Genomic DNA, 16,378 nt, shown 5'->3' with positions numbered 1-16,378 from the left:
AGCAGGAAAGGTAACATAAAGGACTGTCAGATTAATGTTCTTTACATACCTTGTTTATTTTAATCCCTGCTATATTCTTAGGTAATATTAATGCATTTTATAAGATTAAAAAAAAACTGAGGTTAAGGAAAAGTGTGTGTGTGTATTTGTGTGTGTGTCTGGTGCGTGTGTGTCTGGTGTGTGTGTGGTGTGTGTGCATGTGTGTATACAGGCTCACATGTCTGATATGCTGGGGGACAGTGTTTAACTGTAGGTCTGTCCAAGCCACTCAGGGTAAAATAAATTACACCAAAGGCTGCAGCCACCCTGAAAAGTTTGGCGCACCTTTCAGCATGATGTGACACACCTTTCAGCACCCTCTTTTTTATCTATTTAGACACATGATATCTAATAAAGACATTAAAATAACATTTTAACTTCACCTAAACTTATACAATATTTGATAGCAGCATTTTTTTGAAATAGGCAATATGCTTTAAAATGATAGATGATGTATGCCATTTTTCATCCTCCTTGGGAAGAATACTGCTCCCAGGAAAGTATATTTGTGCTCTATTCTCAATCCTGCTTTCTCTTGGGCTCCCTCTCACTTCTGTCCTTCTCAAAGATATGGGTTTCATTTTACATTCAGAAAAAACTTTGTGATTCTACATTTCCCCACTCTCTTGCCTCCTCTCGTCAGAGCCACCATCCATTGTGTTTCAAAGCAGTATCTGGCAGAAATTGTATTTCCCCTTATCCTGCTGAGGATCAGCACCCACCAGTATCATCCCATTTCTTTGATTTTCTTTCCTTGTCATATCCTCATTAATGGATAACAAAAACTAATTAGCTAAATGCATTATCTGGTAAGAAAGATGCAGTGTTACTGGAAAGATAACCAATTGTACACTAGATCGAAACATTGCTTTCATCAATTTTTTGAAAGTTCTTGGTGGGGTGCGGTGGCTCACGCCTGTAATCCCAGCACTTTGGGAGGCCGAGGTGGGTGGATCGCGAGGTCAGGGTATCAAGACCATCCTGGCTAACATGGTGAAACCCCGTCTCTACTAAAAATACAAAAAAACAAATTAGCCGGGCGTGGTGGCGGGCGCCTGTAGTCCCAGCTACTCGGGAGGCTGAGGCAGGAGAATGGCGTGAACCCGGGAGGCGGAGCTTGCAGTGAGCTGAGATCGCGCCACTGCACTCCAGCCTGGGTGACAGAGCGAGACTCCGTCTCAAAAAAAAAAAAAAAAAGAAAGAAAGTTCTTCACTATTACACAATAGCCAAGATTCTCAAGTCACTTGCCTCTACCTCTCTTAAACATAGACACTTATGTCCAAAAGCAACTTCGTTTGGCTATTCAAAAACAACTTTAAGTTACAATTCTGAAAGGAAACTCCACTGACCCAGCAAAAGAACTCCTTTTCCAACTAGTTAATGGCTCCGTCAACTGCCCAGTCACTCAAATTAGACACCTCCAGCCTTGTTGATTCTTCCCTAACTGCCCTCCTCTGTCCAATGTATCCTTTAGTTTATTGTAATTTTCCAGAAAAGTAATTTACAAATATTGTCTTACCGCTCAATTTTCATCTTCATATTAGCTCAGGTCTTCTTCATTTTTAAACTAATCTGATCAACAGCCAACAACTATGTCTATAGCTTCCAATCTCACACCCTTCTTCTCCTGGAGTTGCTGTTTAAAATATAAAATTGAACACACATCTTTTCTACTAAAAACTTGGTTGACTCTCATTGCTGATAGTGTAAGGTTTAAAATCCTCAACAGAGCACACAGATTCTTATACTCTCTACTCAACTTGCACATGTTACTCCAGCCACTCTCTCCTCTAAGTATCCTATTCTTCAGCCAGCCACGCTGAACAGCTTCTTTTCCTGACAAGTGAATAGCATTTATTCACTTGCTGGGGAACAGTGTTTAACTGTAGGTCTGTCCAAGCCCCTCAGGGTAAAATAAATTACACCAAAGGCCGCAGCCACCCTGAAAAGTTTGGAGCATGATGTGACGCACCTTTCAGCACCCTCTTTTTTATCTATTTAGACACATGATATCTAATAGACATTAAAATAACATTTTAACTTCACATAATCTTATGCATTTATTCTTATATATAATCTTCACATAATCTTATAGCATTTATTCACTTGTCAGGAAAGAGACCTAGCTGAGTTCTAGACACAGAGACACTCAATCAGTGTTTATTAATGTAAATGGTATATTTGAATTCTCCACCTCTCCAGCTGGACTTGGCTTTTCTTTCTCAAATTTGTATGCTTATCTGTGCCTCTCTCACAAGTGACTCTCAAGATTGGAGAGAGAAAAAGATTCTCTGTGCATCTTTTGAAAGAGTTGGCCATTGATTCCTGAAGCAGGTGGTGCATGGTTCTCACGAATGCAGAAGACTAAGATGGTAGAATCATCAGAAAATGACATATGAAGAAGACAGATGTGATGTCCAAAGCACTCTGTGGGACATAGAAAATCAGACCATTCTGCTCCAAGTGCTAAGGGTCACTCTGACAGCACTAATGAACCCCACAGGGCTCATGAACTCAGTCATACATGCTCAGTGGTAGGATGGAACCACTTTATGCTTTAGAGTCAGTAAAAGCTGAATATAAAGTCTGGAATCACCACTTAATTTACGGTAAGTCCTTGGGAAAATCTTCATCAGCCTTTCTCATCCTGATTTCTGAAAGAAAAATGGGGATTGCTGTTTTCACCCTGGGTGGCAATGAGGGTTAGCAGGTAATGCTTAGTGCAGGGTCCAGCACATGACAATAGATGCAGGAAAGTGTTATTTTTAGTCTTTCATCAAATGTTACCAGAAGCATTATATTTCAAGGTCTAATTATGCTATTGATACCAATAACCATTTTAATTATAGAATTTTTTGGAGACCCACATAATAAGATACAAATTAGGTCCAGTGGAATAGATCTAAAAATACTTGTATTTAGACTTACGATAATAAGTTTTTCTTGTGTGCCTGAAAATTAACTGTAAAATGTTACCACAAATTGAATAATAATTAATAATTTAAAAATACTTAATTATTCTTTTAATCAATGAAAAAACATGGGATTTAGAGTTATAAAAATCTACTAAAATTCAAATATTAATTATACCCCTTAAAATATGTATTTAGTCAAATAACTTAATTTCTCTAAAGACTGAGATAAGAACTTTTTATTATTGAATAACTATGAATACCAAAAATTGCTGGGAACTTGGTAAATTAGTGTTGTCCCTTTTTTCTTCCATTCTGAATTTTATTTCTCCTTAAACAATTGTCCATAGGATTTTTCTGGAGGAAGAATTAAAAGGCACTTTGTAGAAACAATAGTTTATTCTGGGAAATGATAACATTTAGTAAATATCAAAAAGTTCCAATAGGGAAGTCATTAAAAAAATAATTTTCTCAAGGTTTCAGTATTTTATTGTTATTTTGGAAAAATGTACAAAAGCATGTTGATTTCTCTGTGCCTTTTCCATTGTGTGCAGGTTTTAAAAACGTGTTTGGTTATAAACATTTCCCAGTTGGCACCCTGGGAGGCGTCTCGCTTGTTTGAGCACATTGAACAATGAGCATTTCATGGAGCTGCATGAATATTGCTGTAATCAATAGGATGTCTGAACATCCTAACATAAACTCAATTTCATAACAAAATAAAACAGCAACAACAATCATAAAACAGAAATAAATAAAACAAAATAAAAGCTATTCAGCAGGTATATATATATATATAACTTCCCATGAATTATTTTTCTCCTCTGTAAAGTGGTGACCGTAGCTATGTCATATGGCTATTCCAGGACTAAGTTTAAAAGTGCTTAACCCAGCACGTGACACCAAGTAAGTATGTAATACATGTTAGCTAAAACACAAAACTGAGAGATATCAACTCACTGAGTGATATCTTTCATTTAAGGTTCAATTTTGTCCCCTCGTTAGAAATATTCCAGTAGGTATACTGGTTTTCTCTTTTTCTTTCTTTTTTATTTTTATTTTTTGTTTGTTTGTTTGTTTTTGAGACGGAGTCTCACTCTCTCTCCCAAGCTGGAGTGCAATGGCGCGATCTCTGCTCACTGCAATCTCCGCCTCCTGGGTTCAAGTGATTCTCCAGTCTCAGCCTCCCGAGTAGCTGGGATTACAAGCGGCCGCCACCATGCTAATTTTTGTATTTTTAGTAGAGGCGGGGTTTTGCCGTGTTGGCCAGGCTCGTCACAAACTCCTGACCTCAAGTGGTCTGCCTGCCACGGTCCCCCAAGGTGCGGGGATTACAGGCGTGAGCCACCACACCTGGCCTGGTATGCCACTTTTCAATTAGAAGAGAGAAGCTGATAGGCTGATGATGATGGCAGGGGGTGGAGTTTAGGTTCAAAATGAGAACAGGAAAGAGGTGGTATGGGGAGAGAGAGGTCACGTTTATTTCATAGTTTGTAAACACATAATATAGATACGTGTAATCTGTATATAACATATGTAGATGTCATGATGCACATGTTCAACTTTTTAGAGTTTGCTGCAAGCTCTTTCACACTCTGTTTGTTAAATAGAAAGCATTGAAATGTTTTTTTTTTTTTTTTTGCTAGATAAACAAATCGAGCGTTCTGAGCTGAGGGAGGTAAACCCAGTAACAGAGAGATCTTGAATTTAAGTCCAAGTCTTACACTGCTAAGTCAAATTTTCTTTTACTCTTTACCATGGCCACTTTCATATAAATGATTGTGTATTAATATGTGTATATTTATATATGTATAAATATAAATTTATTTTATATACTTGTGTGTTTTTATATTTTATATACTTGTGTGTAATTTTATATAATTGTACTTTAGTCTATGATAAATACATATTATTTTATAACCATATAAATATATTTGTATAAAAAGATAAATTTTGATGATTATGTTTTATATCAAATAAGCTACAACTTGCCAAATTTAATTCAAGTCACATAAAATGTAACATAATCAATAAGAGCAAATTAACCAATATATCAATAGCTATATTTCCTGCTATATCAATAGCAGGAAAAACAAACATTTCTTTAAATTTGATAGGGTGGATGAGCTTTCTACTATAGTTTTATGGCATCTGCATGCATTTTAGATAATGGAATCACATATTTTCTAAAAGTAAGTTTTAACTCTGGTGTTCTTTCTTGCATGCATTATGCTATATTAGCAAGTGGCTTAAAGCATGTTAACATGCAAAATCATGTCTCTGCAGTTAGCTACAAAACCCCCCTTCTATTAAAACTTCTGAAGCAACATTAATTATATCTTTGATTTTGAGTCCTTCATTTGCAATTTCAAAGAACAGAAATCTTATATTTCTACATATTCTAAAAGGCTGCTCCATACATCACTGGGTGGAGGAAGCAGGTCCTGCACCAGTGAGGTGCAAGCATGCTCTCTTGCTCTAGTTCCTCCAGCCGAGGAATGGCAACAGGGTCAAATGACTATGACATCATGGATATGAATCTCTCCACCAATCATAAGCATAATTCCAAGTCAACCTTTTCACAGACTTACATTTTTGCATGAATTCTCTCTCATTTATTGAACCATGCTAGGAAATGAAACGATTATGGTATAAAAGACAGAGTGATACATTCACAATCCAGGTCATATTTCAATCTAATTTAAACCTCAGCTGAAGGCTTCTTAAGTAGACATGGCCATTAAAAGGAATATCTTTCCCGAATGGAAAGTAAAATAAATCTGATTTTATAGGAGGTACAGACACGGGTTGAAAAATTAATCCCTGGTCCTTTTTTCCAAACCGGAAAGATTTAGGTGAATCAAAATGTACTAGGCTTTAGACAAACCTTTTTGTTTCAAGTAAAATGGACATTTTCTCTAAGTCCTGTATTGTTTTACTTATCTATTCTTTTGTACATTGGACTTGAAAAGTCCTTGCCCAGAGCTGGTGTGAGAGCTCACGTTTTCATAGCTGGAGACTTGATGGTATTCTAAAAAAGGCAACGCCGTAGACGGTATTACTCCATAGTGGCGACTTCCTACCCATCACACACGTGATTGTATTTCACATAATTTGAACCTGGTGTCCATGCCCACCTGTGTGAAGTGCTAAGCACAGGTCACAGTCAGAGGGGAATTCTCCTCTGGAAATCCACAGCACCAAGGACCACGGGAAAATAACACAAGGAATCTGATGCAGGGGTGAGCACAGTGCAGGAATGGGGAATTAAAATAAATAAATAAAAGTCAGGTGTCGCTTAGATGCAGGAATAAAGAGCAAGCAAGACAAAGGTGAAAATGCAATGAGAAATCCTGGGTGGGAGCCAAGTGCTCCTGTGCAGGGGTGTGGCCAGTGAACAGAGAGCATCACCGTAGCACGGGGTGCTCGCCACATGGGGACTGGATGGACCCATTCCTCTGACTTGAGCTTCACCCACATGAAGGCTATGTCCACAAACTGATCCTAGCTTTACATGGTTCCCAATCCCTGGGAGAGGAGCAGTGCAAGAAGCAGGTAAAACACAGGCTCGGAGCTGGACTGCTTGGGTTACCATCCCAGCTCTGCCACTTACTAGTTTTGGACAAATGGATTACATTCTCTGTACCTCTATCTCTTCACCTATAGCATGGGAAACTAAGAATATTTACCTCAAAGGCTTATCAAAATAAACGACTTATCCCAAGTGTAGCATTTATGATGATAAGCGTTTGAAAGGTGTTTCATTTTGGTGGTAGGTTGTTTCCATGAAACTTTTCTTCTGCATTTTTCAGTCACAAGTAATTGCTTTTGAGAGAAGAATGTTTTAGTCTTTAAAGTTTGGGTTCCAAATGTCTTTCTTAGCAGAGACTGTGTCTAAACTAATATTGTCACATAGATACACCAATTAAGGAAAACACTTCACTTAAGTTAATTCAGCCCTGTTTTTCAAGGCAGAAGTATGGCAGGTCTTCAAATAATGTCATTCTGTTCAATGTTGTTTTGTAATAAAGTTGATGAGAATAAACATTGCCTCCGGTCAGGGCAACTCTCTGTGTGGGTTTTCTCCAGGTACTCAGTTTCCTCCCACATCCCAAAGTTGTGCACGTTAGGTTCACTGGTGTGTCTCAGTGGCCTCCTTCTGCATGAATTGAGTGTGTGTATGAGGGCACTCTGTGATGGGATGGCATCCTGTCCAGGGCTGGTTCCTGCCTTAGACCCTGAGCATCCCAGACAGCCTCCAGCCACCTTCACCCCTGAACTGGAATCACCAGATAAATATCTTACTTGTTTTTATTAGCCTTTCTTAAATGTATACATAACTCACATTTATTCCAGTGTTCAATATTAGCAGTGTTTTAGGGTCTTTATTTTGAAGTTTGATGATGTTTTCGTGACCAGAAATATGCATACGAATTTAAGTCATGTTCATATCAATTAGCCTACAGTAATACTGACTTCCTTTACATTGTGCTTAAAACCCCATTTTCCAAGAACCTATTGATGACATAAGGAAGGACTCACTGTATATGCAAACTCATATTCACCGTAATGAGCAATTATATAGGCGAAATTTTAACAAGCGGCATCTCATTTTAATAAGTACAACCATACTTGATGGCGGGGCAGTTTTATCAGAGGAAAATTCAACACAGTATTCATGAGCATTGCTCATGCATCCAGTTCCTGAATTCAGCACATTTTACTTATATAGCCCTAGACACTTTTAAGCTCTGTGTGTCTCTGTTTTCTCATCATTAAATGAAAGTAATAATAGTACTTGCCCCACAAAGTTGTGAGGATCAAACACGATGCTACATGAAGGAGTCTCTAGTACAAGTATTAGCTATTTTTATTGTACCAATTTTGAAATTTCTGATGCTAAGCAAATTTAGCTGACTTGCCCCAAATTATATACATTTATTTGAAGTAGACATGAGAGAACTGATGAGTTTCAGCTGTGAACAATCATATCAATCACCAAAATGATTATCGTATTTTCAAATCTCTTGAGACAGTTTTTATTTAGATTTTTATATTTGGAAGACACTTTGTTGAGATTGAATGATAACTATACTTGCAATATTGCCAGTGTCTGAAAAAAAATCCACATAAGAGGAAGGCATCAGGTCCAGACCTGCCACAATAATTTCAGAAGGTTGGAGACTATATTGGAGACAGAATTTCCAGGACTTAAGATTGTTTATTGAGAACCAAGTCAAGGCTCTGCAAAACAAGCAGTCTCCAGAACTGGAGGCAGCATGGTGGGACAGGAAAAGAAATAGACGTGAATTCAACTTGAGCATTTTCTATGCTTGAATTGGGCACCTTACAGAGCATCCCTTTATCTTCCTGTCCACCAACAATAGGCGACAGTACCCTCTACTCATCTTTATAGCCTTGTTTTGAAGAATAAAGTCATGATGAAAGCGCTGTGTAGACCCTAGAGTAACACACACTGTAAAGAATGGAGAACCCAGGCGTGGAACTGAACCATAAGCTATGTCGAAGCATGGAGCACAGGGAAGGAACAGAATCTGAGAGCATCTCCATGCAGATCCAGGGTCCATTTCTGACCCCAGGCACCTGAGTTAAGGCAGTGGTAAGACACTTACTATGTCATATTCAGGATTCTGGGGGAGAGTTAGCAAGAAACCAGGGGAGACAAGAAGGACAAACAGCCCAACTGAGGAGGCCCTGTCTGGCCCCTTCCTGAGGAGGACAATGGGGTGGCCTTTTGGCAGGGTCTTCAGGGGAAGTCACCAGACCTTGGTCAACAGGCAGTAGGGGAGTGATTGGAGGCTTGGAGGTTTGAAAGTTCATATAAAAATAGTGCTCGGAATAGCCAATCTGTAATAATATAACCATTCATGTCAGTCACAAAGACACTCAGTAAATGATAATTATTAGTATCATTAATACAAAACTATAATGTGGTAAAGCTCCCAGTGGAATGAACAATGTGCTTTAACACAGAAAGGAGAGTGATAATAATAGGTTTGTGGAAGGGGAACTGTGAAAACTTTATAGGAAGGATGACTTCTCATCAGAACCTTAAAATACATTTAGGGCTTCCTATATTACATATATATATGTATGGATTAAGAGGTTAAGTGTGCTTTAGACCAGAAAAGCCACATAAGGAAGAAAATATGCTTTGGCTTAAGGCGTATTGTGTCCAAGGAGACAGCAATGTGTCTGTATTAGTCTGTTCTCAGATTGCTGTAAGGAACTACCTGAGACTGGGTAATTTATAACAAAAGGAGATTTAATTGACTCCAGTTTCACAGGCTGTATAGAAAGCATGGCTGGAAGGCTTCAGGAAACTTACAATCATGGCGGAAGGCCACGATTGGAAAGGGAAGCAAGCACATATTTACATGGCAACAGGAGAGAGAGAAAGAATGAGAGAGAGAGAGATAGCACGAGGGCATGAAGGGGGAAGTACTACATACTTTTAAACAACCAGTTCTCCTGATAACTCTGTCATGAGGCAGCACTAGGGCGATGGTGTTAAACCATTGGAAACCACCCCCATGATCCAATCACCTCCCACCAGGCCCCACCTCCAACACCGGGGGATTAAAATTCAACGTGAGATTTAGGTGGTGACACAGAGCCAAACCACATCAGTGTCCAAGATAAAACTTTCCATTGAACTACCCATGAACGAATATTTGGCTAGAGGAAGAATTGGCAATAAATAGCATTAATTAATTAACTAATTTTTGTCAGCTTTATTGAGGTATGATTGACAAATAAAAATTTTATATACTTAACATGTAAAATGTGTTTTGATATAAGTATATCTTGTGAAATGATTTTCAGAGTCAAACTAATTAATATATTTGTCACCTCAGAGTTACCTTTATTTGGTAAGAAAAGGATCTGAAAAATTCGAGTATACAATACTTTACCTATGGTTACATGTCAATAGCATTTATTTAACAAGTAAAAATGCTTGCAGGTCATCTCCTAAGTGCCAACCACTGTTTCATACTTTAGAGTTACATCAGCTACAAACCATGAACAGAACTGAGGTGATACTAGAAGGTGGACTGATATCATCCTTCAACAAAAGGATGCTGCCGAGTCTTCCACTGTGGAAAGCAGATCCTAAACGCCAGTCATATCTCCTAGAATAAGATTAAAGAGCCTAGTAGACCTGGTTATCTAAACCACCAAACGGACTGACTCTGATTGGACTCTGAGGCTACACCGAGGAGCAATCCACCCCCAGATTAATCTCCAGAAGGCTACTCAAAAGCTACAAAAAAGATCCAGTCAGTGTCCAGCTACAGATACAGATTAAATGACACCAAAGCTTATCCCTGCATGAGTTACCTTGTAAAAATACCAACATTTAACTTTACCAGTATTGAAAAACTCTATGGGTGATTAGTGATAGATTTGAGAAAATCTAAAGCAGAGTCCTGTGTGAAAACAGTGAAGAGTTTTCTGTAAAGAGTTTTTTTTTTTTTTTTTAAGCCAATGTACAAACATCATCAGCATTTAAATTAGACTTCGAGGACTAAAGCAGAGGTCTGAATTAATGTGGTTATTCTTGGCGCTCAATGCCTGTGCCTAGCATCTTGGGGGCTACCAGTTTTGCAGACTACATTCCAGATCTAATGTCTTGGTGTTTGCATTTAGTGATTTTGAACCTCTGTGTAGTGGAGGCACTGAAAGAAAGAACAAAAGAATGAAAAATAAAAATGTAAATGAGCTTATTTAACACACAGCCAAAATTCTTTGATGTTAGGTAATTGCTCAATATACCAAGATAAGCAAGAAATTATCAATTCATCATTTTGAAGTGTCTACTAGTCTGTATATATTGACTATTTTTGAAATTATGTACATCTACAAAATACATCTATATCTATAAACCGGTTTATAAGCATGATTAACTTTTCTCATATATATTGTAACAAATGTTACTAGGATTTAAAAAACAGCATAATCTAGAAATGATGACACTGACTGAGGCTCTGTCATGTAGCTCACCTGTATTACCTGTGATGGAAAAGGGCCCAGGGCCTGGCTGTATACAATCAAGAGCCACTGATGATGAATTGATGCATTTCTATTTGTGTGTGTCTGTGCCTGATGGCTGACTCTAACTGACACGAAAGAAAGACCCTTCCTCTCTTAGGTTAAAGCATTCATGTTTTGAAGAGAAAGGCCAGCTTTTAAGCCTTTGCATCTTGGAGAAAGAGATTATAAAAATGAGACTCCCTCCCTGTATGCTGCAGTTCAAAAAGACCCGGCATTGAATAACTTAATCTTTTGCAGATCTCCTTTTATAGCCTGACCTGACAGGTGCCCAGAATGCCTTGATACTACAAAGCAAATTAAAATTAAACACACAGGGAGTAAAAAGCTTTTGCTGTCAAAGCAGATACCAGGAGAAAGATGTCGGTTTTACAGCACTGTGCTAGGCCGCCAGCGACCAGACCAACCTGGGCCCTGCAGGCTGGAAGACACTGAGAGGAACCCAGAAGTCAGCACAAGCAGAATTTGGATCGAGGTATATTCCAATTTCGGGGAAATAAGACAATGATATAAGCTGGGCATGGATGGAACTGGTACCTAAATACTTTTGCTAGAAGGCCCTGTGTTATGGGCAGGGTCCAGATTGGGTGACCCACACACCTGGGACAGTCAAGAGAAGTCACACAAGCGCTGAGCTCTAGTCTGAATGTTCTGGGATGCAGATCTACATCCTAGGGCTAGGAAGGCCCATCTGAATCACCTTGGAGACTTTTTAAAATAGAAGTTTCTTCTTCCTCCTTCTTAAACTCCTTCATCCAGGAATCATAAACTAGTATATTTCCTTCCCCCAGGAATCATAAACTAGTAAACCTGAGAGTCTGTCCATATTTTTTACATATTCCCACATAACAATCATTATTAATGATTCCTCACTCTTGTCTCACTCCCCAGTTCAGTCATTCTCAATCCTGGCTGCACACTGGAATTGCCAGGTAAACTTGGACACTTTACTGATGTCTAGTTCTCCCTGCTGAGGGTTGGTTTTTATTGGTTTGAAGCAGAGCCCAGGTGTTAGTAAAATCTCCCTTATGAATATTGCATGCAATCCATATTGAAAACTGATGCAAGAGTATCTTCAATAATGTGCAGACCAAAGGGAAGACTGCCCTCCTTTTCTAAAGGCCCCAGTGACATGGAATCTTCTTCGTTGTTATGAAGTCAATTTCAATTTGGAGGGTCCAGTAGCAGAAAAAAAATTTTTTTGAAACAAACCAGAATCTGCTTCATGGCACCTAATTGTCATGGTCCCGATTCTTCACATGGATTAAATCGGCCCATGGGCCGTTAGAACATATCTCTGCTTTAGCTGATGTCTCCTCGGTAGGCTGGCCGCACTTTCTTCATAGTTCTAGGGCAGTAAGCAAGGCTGGCAGGAGATCTTATTCAATCAATACACGCTTATTTGGAGCCTATTAGCTCTCAGGTGTACCAGGCTTTAGGAAAACAGGCCAGACATGCCAGCACAGTCTCACCAGTCTAGGGTTGAAAACACATCCAAGTGGAGGCGGCTCGTAAGTGCAGACATCCATAGCCAGCCTGGGCTCCAGTACCAGCTATGCCTTAATCAGTCTGTCACTCCAGGGAAGCTATTTCCCTGAGCTTCAGCTCCTCCAGCTATAAAGTGGTGGTACTAACACAAATATTTGCGGGGTATTATTATGTATCAGATAATAGAAATTCAAAAAAGGTATAATATGATATCCAATTTAGGACAAAATATGCATGTAACCCACAATGCACAATGATATGTAGCATAGGAAGTGATTCTAGAAGAATCGAGAAAGAGAAAGACAGCATGATTTTCATGGGCTTCACCCCTGGGCACATCACATCAAGAAAACCGGTAATCAGGTTGGCCAATGCTGAGAATGTAACATCCATTGACTCCTTGCGTAGCACTAACTCAGTGAGCTAGACGAGATAATGTGCATGCACTTCGTGGGTCTACTATAGATATTAACTGTCATCCTGTTGCCTTAATTGTCCTCAATCCAAAATGGACAAGACTGACTCCAGACCTGAGAACAAAGGTAAATCCTTCAGAGTGCCTAAAATCCTTCCAGGTGGAAAGACCAAACTACAAGACTGTACCCTGGGATACAGATACCTACAAGTCACTGCAGGAACTGGAGAAACATGACACCTGCTTTTGGAGGAGGCTCCCTGTGTCTTCCAATTTTAATCTTCTAAGCAATAGGGTTCAGTCCTACTGCTTCCTTCCCGAACAGTTAGTGGCTTTTGACCACTGTAAAATAAATCCAGATAGGTACACAGGTGGGATTGATACACTTAACAATAAATATATTTGTAAATATCTATGTTTTCAGTCTTTTCAAAACATTACACAATTTTCTACTTCCTTGCACTAAGTAATCAATCTTCCTTATTGGAAATACTTTCCTCTAACTGTTGCTGATCGCTCCTATCTTTCCATTACAATGATGCTTCTGAACCTGGGCTATACATTAGAATCGACTGGAGCACATTAATAAATACTGACACCTGTGGTGAGGTATGGTCGGTGGGGTTTTTGAAAGCTGCTCATTAATTCTATTTTACATTCATATTGAGCCCCATTGCCTCACAGCTGGGATAAACCTTCAGCTCTAAGCTGCAGCCTTCTCTAATCACAGCAACTGTAGTGATGGCCCCTACATCTGAATTCCAGCAGTAATTACTTCTCAGGAACACCAATTACAGACAGCTTCACAATATAGTTATTTACAGAATGATCACTAGGTCAAATTAGGTGTGTATTCTAGATTACATCACTTCTACCATAGCATGTAGAAATCTTAGAAAGTGAATCCCTGAGCCTTCATTTCCTCATTTATATTAAGAGCACTGTATTAGATGATTTCTAAGTGGCCTCACAGATTAAGTACATATTTTGAAAGTCAGCATCCTGTCTTCTAAACTAATTTGCAGTTCCCTGGAGGGCAGGGACCACATCCCATGCTGCTTTTGTTCCTCACAAGCAGTGGAGTGTTTCAGTTAAACTACGGATCTTATTTTTCCTGTGCCCGCTCCATCACAAGTTTCTAGAGGAAGCTCATTCTCGCCATTTATTTGGCTGTTACTAAAAAAATTACCATTCTTAGCTCCCACATTATCTTTGGAACTATCTGTTATAGGCATCATTTGTTAGGCACTACAATAATCACTTTACATCCATGACACATGTTCAAATATAATTGTAATTCTGAGTGGTAGATATTATGTCATCCAATGTTTGTTTGTGGGTTGGTTTCCAAATTAGTCCTGTTTGCATATGTTATTTTTTCAATAAAAAGAGAGTTATGATACCTTGATGGTGTAGAGCTCCACTGACCAGATAAATTTCTGAAAACTATAAAAAAAAAAATTAAAGGTCCCTGGAAATGGTACTAAGTACAAATAGCACATAAAGAAACATCTACTCAAGAACATTTACAAATATCAGCAAGGAAGAACAGAGTCTGTCTTATTTTGAATGAAGATGGCTGCAGCTCAGTGAGGTGGACTCTCCACTCCAGACTTCCAGTGCTGCCAAGCACTGGGGTCCCTTTCCGTGGCTCTTGGCTGGAGGCTGTCTTCCCAGAACATCAGTATTTCTCATCTCACCTCCAGCTAGTTTGTGTTGAGGATGAGACTTGGGTGACTGCAATGCCCGCTCAAAGCATGGCAGGCTGATGACACCAGGTTCCTCATAACCCTGACCCAACTAATGAGGTGGTGATCCTAGGCCTGCAGTCATAAACTGAGAGGACCTCAGCTGGCTGCTTCATTAGCCCACACGGCACCACCTACTAGAGTGTGGTGTCACTCAAAGAGAGACTTGTCATTGTCCCCACCCAGGCTCCAGAGTCCTGGTTAAGAGATATGCCTGGGGGAGGAACAGATTTAAAACAGCTCCTGATCCCTTCCCGAAGGCATTGACTTCATTGGCAATAAAATATGGAGAAAGTCAAGACCAAGGACTTTCTCAAGAAGAGTGGAGTTGTGGTGAAAAATCTGCAAGGAATTTATGAGTCACATAATGGTACAGGTTAGACCATAATCCAGCTAGCTTTCAGAAGACAGATGTACGCTTGACCCTTGAACAACATGGAAGTTAGAAGCCCTGACCCCCTATGCAGTTAAAAACCTGTGTATAAAACCTGTATAAAAACCTGGGTAATCCCAGCTACTCAGGAGGCTGAGGCAGAAAAATTCCTTGAGCCCAGGAGGCAGAGGTTGCAGTGAGCCAACATTGTGCCAACGCACTCCAGTCTAGGTGACAGAGTGAGACCCTGTCTCAAAAAAAACAAAAAACTGGCCTCAGAAACAGATTCATCCAAGAAGTCACAATTTCTAAAGAAGAGACACAAATGGTCAATTAGCACAAGAAAATATGCTTGGCATCATTGATCATCATAGAAACGTAAGTCAAAACCATAATGAAATACAACTACACTCCCACTAGGATAGCTAGAATCAAAAAGTCAGATAAATGTTGGCAAGAATGTGGAGAAATTGGAACACTTGTGCATTGCTGGTAGAAAGGTAAAATGGGGCAAAATCCTTTGGAAAACAGTCTGTCAGTTCCCATAGTAATTAATGGTTTCCATCTGATTCAGCAATTCCACTCCTAGGTATGTGCCCAACTGAAATGAAACGGTATGTCCACAAAAATGCCTGTACATGAATGTTTATGGCAGTATCATTCATAACATCCAAAAGGTAAAAAGAACTCAGATGTCCATCAACAGGTGAGTGGATAAACAAAATATGAAATGACCATACAATGGAATATGACTTGGCTATAAAAAATATGGAGTACTGATACATGTTAGCATATGGATGAACCTTAAAAACGTTATACTAAATGAAAGAAGCTTGACACAAAAGACCACATGTTATATGATTCCATTTATTTGAAATGTCCAGAATAAAGATATCCATAGAGGCAGAAAGTGGATTAGTAGTTATTCAGGACTGAGGTTGGGCAGAAAGGGAATAATGATATTCCAGAATTGATGGTGGTGCTATTTGCACGTATCTGTGAATATCCTAAAATCCACTGAATTGTACAGTTTACATTGGTAAATTTTATCTTATGAGAATTGTATCTCCATAAAGCTATTTTTTTTTAAAAAAAAGGAAAAACAGGTTAGAATTAAGGATATCAAAACTAAAAGGAACAGTTGCCAAGATGGTGTTAGAGGAAAAAAATTATTCGGGGTACTTCCCATTGAGGATAAAGAAAGAGCAAGCAGTATTGTCAAGGAGAGCCTTCAGAGCATAATACAGACCTGACTTGGACAAATAGAGGGTAAAGGCAGAGGATGCTTGGGTAGAAGGAGCCTCAGAGTGCAGTGAAGCTCTGAGCATT

The sequence above is a fragment of the Gorilla gorilla genome, chromosome 12 (genome assembly GCF_029281585.2).
Source record: "Gorilla gorilla gorilla isolate KB3781 chromosome 12, NHGRI_mGorGor1-v2.1_pri, whole genome shotgun sequence".
NCBI classification, from domain to species: domain Eukaryota; kingdom Metazoa; phylum Chordata; class Mammalia; order Primates; family Hominidae; genus Gorilla; species Gorilla gorilla.
The sequence above is the reverse complement of the archived record's forward strand: the minus strand, read 5'-3'. Positions refer to the sequence as shown.